We start from the raw sequence: 7,605 nt of genomic DNA on the forward strand, positions 1-7,605 counted from the left end.
CCTTCATTGCAGCGGAATGTAGATTATGTTCATGCCAGGATGTACCTAATAAGTGTTGCGTGTCCAATTGCTGGAGCAATCGGAAATTGGGGCCAAAAATATGCGTTCATGTTTCATGTTTCCGCAAGATCGATGACAGAATATTGGGTGCCAGTGCTAAGGCAAAGGAGAGAAACGCTGGAATTCAGTGCAATGAAGCAGCTGTTTCTTGGTAAATAGTTGCGCTAAAGTTTTGTATCTCCATTGCTAGACTCATTTAAAGTGTTGTAAATATGTAGACTGCGGTACTCTATGTATTAATGCCTCGAAAGTGAAATCGTTCGTTTAGAGCATAATCTTGACGGGAATAAAAGCTCGTGTCCCGAATGCGGAGAAGGGCTCACCAGTGAAGTTGTCATGGGATATGCGTTATGGTGCACTGCTAACATTTTGTTGAAGAATTTTTGTGGTCACATGAACAGCAAACTCATTCACGCCGACGATAAATTAAGGCAAAGAAGCTACTCTGAAGAAGAGGGCAGCACTGTGACTTTTCAATATAAGCCATGCTCAATGTCATCATTCACGCGAAATTCGTTCTCAATTCTAAGGTTGAATCGTTTCATTTTTTTTTGCACGGGCTTTTTAATAATACAGCGCGTAAATAGTTTTGCATAAATAAAATATTCCTAGAACACCCCTTGTTCTCTAGTGACTATCTGCTCAACTCTGCCTAAAGAAACAGTAAGTGCGCCTTCGTTAACGTTGCCCATAAAGCCGCGATCCCTTCATTCAACCCGTATCCCTGTGCACGCTGCAGGCCTCTTCTCCGTGACGTCATGCACCGAGCGCTCAGGCCTTCTCTTGTCTAGGTGGCGTTAGAGTGGGGCGCTACCACCGACAACCGTCGCGAGTGGAATTGGGGAGGCGCGTAGGAACCAGTAGGAAGGACAGAACATGGGAATGCACGCGCAATATGGCGCCGGCGCTTACGTCATCCCCAGACACTTGTCTGTTCACGGTTTTCATATAATACCATAAACATGACTTTCAGCGCTAAATGTTAATCCTAAATTTTCACATTCTTGTCCAGAGATTTCAGCCACACATTGCATATAACGTTGTTTGTTAGCAAGCAACACTATGTCGTCTGCATGAACCAAACATTGCTGCTGCTGCTCTACTATGGTGCCCTCCTGCTTTTGTGAGATATTAAACCCCATATCACTTCCTTCTAGCGCCCTTTCCATCAATATCATGAACACCATGAACAGCGGCGGGAATACTGGTCACACCTGTCTCAGTCCTTTGGTGATATTAACATTCCCTTCTCTCCTCACCCCTCCCCATTCAACGCAAATGGCATTTGACCCCCCATATGATCCGCGCCATATGCCGAGAGAGACGCAACCTACGACAGAAAAAAATTGTCGGCACGGCAGCCACGTTCAGACGCCTTATCTGATCTTCCACCGTGGTACCGGCCCCATTTCGGCCCTTCCGCTGACTCCATATGTCGGACATGTGGCCTCGAGGAGGACTACATGGAACACCTAGTCCTCGACTGTGCCGGTTAGTCTCCACAAGACACCGAGGGCACCACGCTTTTGCCAACACTTGGATTTCGGAGCGAGAACGGGGCACGAGAACCGGATGCGATGGTGTCTAACGCAATGCGCGTATCGAAGGCCAGACTGGCACAGTGGTGGCGTATTATTTGCAACGGCATAGAATGGCCAACTCTGAAGGGAACAGATCAAATTCAGTGTCTAAACGTCAATGTCTGTGCACAGGTCGGGCTGTATTCACAAAGGAACAGGGATCGGTACTCCTCCCCTCTTTTATTTTCTTCCTTTTTTATCGCCATGTATATATATTATCCGGCCAGGACGCAATTAAGCAGCCTACCCGTTACAAAGGAATCAGCCACAAATAATCTTATTCATCATCACTACTAGCAGATAGCACTACTATCACTATGGAAACAAAAAAAATCAGTGCCATTCCACTCTATGAAGAAGGATGACCAGCGCAGCTGTGTATGTGGGCTCCTTAATGGCGAACTGCATCGCCGCCACGGGTAGGGCCGGTACTGCACTATCTTCAGGATCGGCCCACGTATGAGGAGGTTTTTGCTTTCGACACGAAAATTTCCTTGGACGGTAGATGTATACAGCTTCGCTATAATAAGACAATGGAGATTTAAAATGGTAATAAGAAGTGAGAAACAAAAATCTTTACAACACAAAGGCAGTGCCTTCCTGTTGGAGGCTCGAGCTGGTTGTCTAAGGATGAAAACATAGTGTAGCAAATATTCGCAAGAAGATCAGACATGCGCCTGCTGCAGCGGCAGCATACACACGAAAAATTCCGGCGACCACTCAGCATATCCTAATTGAATCCGAAGGAATTCACCCAGTGAGACCCGCAGGTAATGAACCCCTTCCAGAAGCGCTTGGACTTAAAGTGCACGGAAGTAACAACCCGTCAGTAATCGAGATAAGTGCGATACGTGTACATTATTGGTGAAAAAACGTAGGGAAGAGATTGATACCACCGGATCCGCTTGTGAGCCATTCAACTCTGTGAAGGTGGATTACCAGCGAAGCTGTTTAGCACGCGACACAGTGGTGACACAGAATTTTGAGCAACGGTATGAACTCATTTACTCTGATTTTTTTTTGTACGCATTGGCGTGGACGACGGGACCGCCGTCCAGAGTAGCTGCAGGAAACTAGACACACGCGACGTTTCAACGTGACCGCCTCTACGGGAGAGCGGAAGGAAAGTCGGTACGCAAGCGCTTGGAACGCCGACAAAGAGAGGTCGATGCGAACGTAGCCAGGGACGACGCATGCCAAACTGTAGTATCTGTTCTTACCAGCTTAATATATGGCACGGGTTCTATTGGGACCCAAGATATTAAACTTATTTTTGCAACTTGGCGGAATGCTTGAAGCTTGCTACAGTTCCTCCGCGGGTCGGGCAATTATTGCACTACCTCCGGGATCGGCCCACGTTCTTGGCCCAGGCAGAACAAAAATGCACGGAAGCTTAGCCACGAACAGCTTCGCTGCAAAATGCTACAATGAAAGAGACGTGCAGCATACCTGAATAATTGAAGCAGGCTAGCTGGATATTTGTCATTGCCCCGCTTCAAAGGGGAAGCCAATAAATCATTATCATCATGATTAGCACTGGGATTTGAAACAGTCATAGATGCATCAACTTACTTCTGCAGCAGCCTTTTATGCTCAGAAGTGGCTGAGAAGGTCAATATATGGATCGGCGACGAAAGTTGCAGTCACTCCTGTCAAACACACCCATCGTTCTGCTTTGCAAGGGGGAGAAGCTGTTTTCACAGCTCACCCCTCTAGGGAGGGGCTTCTGCGTCGCCACCTTCAGCAACGTCAGATGTCACGCGTGTGGCAGCGTTTCTTTTTTTTTTTTTCGTTTATATGGCTTGAGATCAGGGTTTGCCGGGCGCGTCTTGCCACGCTGGCTCGATTTCTTTGCTCGATGTGAATTCTATTTGCTTATTAACATAGCGCAAATGACACTGGCATATCAGGAATGAGTGATACTGTTGATCTTCAGGCACCAATCCTTACAAAGCACTTGCACGACTTATAACATGAGGGTGACATTTGGTCTGGCTGCTCAAAATCGGAAGACGAGCTGAAACAGCGAGAACGATCACTGGCTGCGGCCAACGTGCAATTCGCGCTTCGTTCGTCACGAAGGCAGGCGAGTGCCCTAATCGGTGAAGGCGATTCATAGCGCTGCGAAAGGGGCACTTTAATTAGTTCGTGAATTCATCATCATCATCATCAGCCTGTTTACACTCACTGCAGGGCAAAGGCCTCTCCTATGCTTCTCCAACTACCCCGGTCGCGTACTAATGCTGGCAATGTCGTTCCTGCAAACTTCTTAATCTTATCCGCCCACCTAACTTTCTGCCGCTTCCTGCTAAGCTTCGCTTCCCTTGGAATCCAGTCCGTAGCCCTTAAAGGCCATCGGTTATCTTCCCTCCTCATTAAATTTCCTACCCATGCCCATTTCTTTTTCTTGATTTCAGCTAAGGTGTGATTAACTCGCGTTTGTTACCTCACCCAATCTGCTCTTTTCTTATCCCTTGAGGTTACACCCACGATTCTTGTTTCCATAGCTCGTTGCGTCGTCCTCAATTTACGTAGAACTTTTTTCGTAAGCCTCCAGGTTTCTGCCTCATGCGTGAGTACTGGCAAGACACAGCTGTTATACACTTTTCTCTTGAGGGATAATGGAAACCTGCTGTTCATGATCTGAGAGACCCTGCCAGAGGCACCCCAGCCCATTCTTATTCTTCTGATTATTTCACTCTCATGATCCACATTCGCGGTCACTACCTGTCCTAAGTAGATGTATACCCTTACCACTTCCAGTGCCTCGCTGCCTATCGTAAACTGCTGTTCTCTACCGAGACTGTCAAACATTACTTTTGTTTTCTGCAGATTAATTTTTAGACCCGCCCTTCTGCTTTGCCTGTCCAGCTCAGTGAGCATGCATTGCAATTCGTTCCCTGAGTTACTAAGCAAGGAAATATCATCAGCGAATCGCATATTACTAAGGTATTCTCCATTAACTCTTATCCCCAATTCTTCCCAATCCAGGTCTCTGAGTACCTGTTGGAAACACTCTGTGAATAGCATTGGAGGGATCGTATTTCCCTGACTCCTTTCTTTGTTGAGATTTTGTTTCTTTCTTTATGGAGGACTACGGTGGCTATGGAGCAGCTGTAGGTATCTTTCAGTATTTTTACATACGGCTCGTCTACACCCCGATTCCGTAATGTCTCCATGACTGCTGAGGTTTGGAGTGAATCAAAAGCTATCTTGTAATCAATGAAATCTACATGTAACGGTTGGTTAAATTCCGCACATTTCTCTATCACCTGATTGATAGCGTTAACATGGTCTATTGTTGAGTAGCTTTTACAGAATCCTGCCTTGTCCTTTAGTTGGCAGAAGTCTAAGGTGTTCCTGATTGTATTTGCGATTACCTTAGTAAATACTTCTTAGGCAACGCACAGTAAGCTGATCGGTCTATTATATTTAAATTCTTTCGCGCCCCCTTTCTTATGGATTAGGATTATGTTAGCGTTATTCCAAGATTCCGGTACGCTCGAGGTTATGAGGCATTGCGTATACATGTTGGCCAGTTTTTCTAGAGCAATCTGCGCACCATTGTTCAACAAATCTACTGTTATCTGATCCTGCCCAGCTGCCTTCCACCTTTGCATAACTCCTAAGGCTTTCTTTACTTCTTCCGGCGTTACTTCTGGAATTTCAAATTTCTCTAGATTATTGTCTCTTCCATTATCGTCGTGGGTGCCACTGGTACTGTACAAATATCTATAGAACTCCTCGGCCACTTGAACTATCTCATCCATATTAGTAACCGTCTTGCCGGCTTTGTCACGTAACGCATGCGTCTGATTTTTGCCTATTCCAAGTTTCTTCACGGCTTTTAGGCTTCCTCCATTCCTAAGAGCATGTTCAATTACATCCATATTATACTTCCTTATGTCAGCTGTCTTACGCTTGTTGATTAACTTCGAAAGTTCTGCCAGTTCTATTCTAGCTGTAGGGTTAGAGGCTTTCATACATTGGCGTTTCTTGATGAGATATTTCGTCTCCTGCGATAGCTTACTGGTATTCTGTGTAAGGGAGTTCCCACCCACTTCTATTGCGCACTCCTTAATGATGCCCATAAAATAGTCGTTCATTGTTTCAGCACTAAGGTCCTCTTCCTGAATTAAAGCCGAATACCTTTTCTCTAGCTTGATCCGCAATTCGTCTATTTTCCTTCTTACCGCTAAGTCATTGAGCCGCTTCTTATGTACTAGTTTCTTCCGTTTCCTCCTCAAGCCTAGGCGAATTCGAGTTCTTACCATCCTATGGTCACAGGAGAGCACCTTGCCGAACACGTCCACACCTTGTATGATGCCAAGGTTAGCGCAGACTATAATGTCTATTTCATTTCTAGTCTCGTCATTCTAGCTCCTCCACGTCCACTTTCGTCTATCGCGCTTGCGGAAGAAGGTATTTATTATCCGCATATTATTCTGTTCTGCAAAGTATACTACTAACTCTCCCCCGCTACTCCTAGTGCACATGCCATATTCCCCCACTGACTTGTCTCCAGCCTGCTTCTTGCTTATGCCTTGGCATTGAAGTCGCCCATCAGTGTAGTGTATCTTGCTTTGACTTTACCCATCGCCGATTCCACGTCTTCATAGAAGTTTTCCACTTCCTGGTCATCGTGACTGAATGATGGGGCGTAGACCTGTACGACCTTCAATTTGTATCTCTTATTAAGTTTCACAAGACCTGCCACCCTGTCGTTAATGCTATAGAGTTCCTGTATGTTACCAGCTATATTCTTTTTAATCAGGAATCCGACTCCTATTTCTCGTCTCTCCGCTAAGTCCCGGTAGCACAGGACGTGCCCGCTTTTTAGCACTGTATACGCTTCATTTGTCCTCCTAACATCACTGAGCCCTATTATATTCCCTTTACTGCCCTCTAATTCCTCCAATAGCAGTGCTAGACTCGCCTCACTAGATAACGTTCTAGCGTTAAACGTTGCCAGGTGCAGATTCCAATGGCGGCCTGTCTGGATCCTGGGATTCTTAGCACCCTCTGCTGCGGCACAGGGTCTGATCGCTGCCAAGGTCAGTTGCTTGGTAGGTGCCGGAGACTGAGGGCCGGGGTTTCATTCTTGTTTTTATATAGGAGGTTGTGGCCAAGTACTGCACCAGGCTTGCCAATCCTGCTCTGTTGAGGGACTGCTTTACGGGTTCTTATCACCGGGATCAGGCCGCATTCCCGGCCTGTTTATACAATTTTATCAACACGCGTATTTTTTTTTACTCCGGTGGAAAATTGCGCCGCACCGGGATGCGAACCACGGTCCTCTTGCGCGCGAGGTGTGTGCTCTACCTCTACCCCACCGCTGCACCTTACACCATGCCACCAATTCCAACAAACACACTATGCCCTATAAATAAAAGCGGTAATCGCTGGTTTCGTTTTTGAAAAGCGCTACCGTACGACCTCCGAGGTTTCGACGCTACTGAGGGTCAGCCAGTGACGCTCCTTGTTCCATTCTTCGAGATTCCGTTCAAGAAGCACTACCGTGCGACATTCGGCGTTTCTACGCTACTGACGCCGAGTGAGCGCGGAGGATCCACCGTGCTCCATTCATCAGGATGGCCACATCGTCATCCTGAGGTCATCGGACTGTCTCTGTGGCCGCATTGATTTCAGATACTGCTTTGCATGTGTTACAATCCTTTGTCTTTCTTACGAGTGCTTGGTAATTCCTATTCATCATTATTCTTATTCTGAAAACTAATTTGAGAGCGTCACGTACATATAGTTTTAGGATTATTAGAGACACGCAGAACATGGCAGGCAAGAGCAAAATGTACAAACAGTGCTTCAAAGACTGCTGGCTTGAAGAGGATAAGTACAAGGAGTGGTTCATGGCGATATCCGAGGACCCCTACAAGGCTTTCTGCAAATTTTGCTTATGTCCTATGGAGGGGAAGAAAGTGAGCACCGATAAGCACGCCACGTGTAC

At 46.4% G+C, this 7,605-nt stretch overlaps 1 non-coding gene across 1 annotated transcript; it reads left to right on the forward strand.

Moving 5' to 3' along the window:
• The first annotated feature begins 2,804 nt into the window (after nt 1-2,804).
• On the forward strand, nt 2,805-3,002 carry LOC142576891 (U2 spliceosomal RNA). The gene has a single exon (XR_012827010.1). It is a non-coding gene; the product is annotated as a U2 spliceosomal RNA (small nuclear RNA).
• Nucleotides 3,003-7,605: the final 4,603 nt, after the last annotated feature.

Source organism: Dermacentor variabilis, chromosome 3, assembly GCF_050947875.1.
Source record: "Dermacentor variabilis isolate Ectoservices chromosome 3, ASM5094787v1, whole genome shotgun sequence".
In the NCBI taxonomy this organism is placed as follows: Eukaryota; Metazoa; Arthropoda; class Arachnida; order Ixodida; family Ixodidae; genus Dermacentor; species Dermacentor variabilis.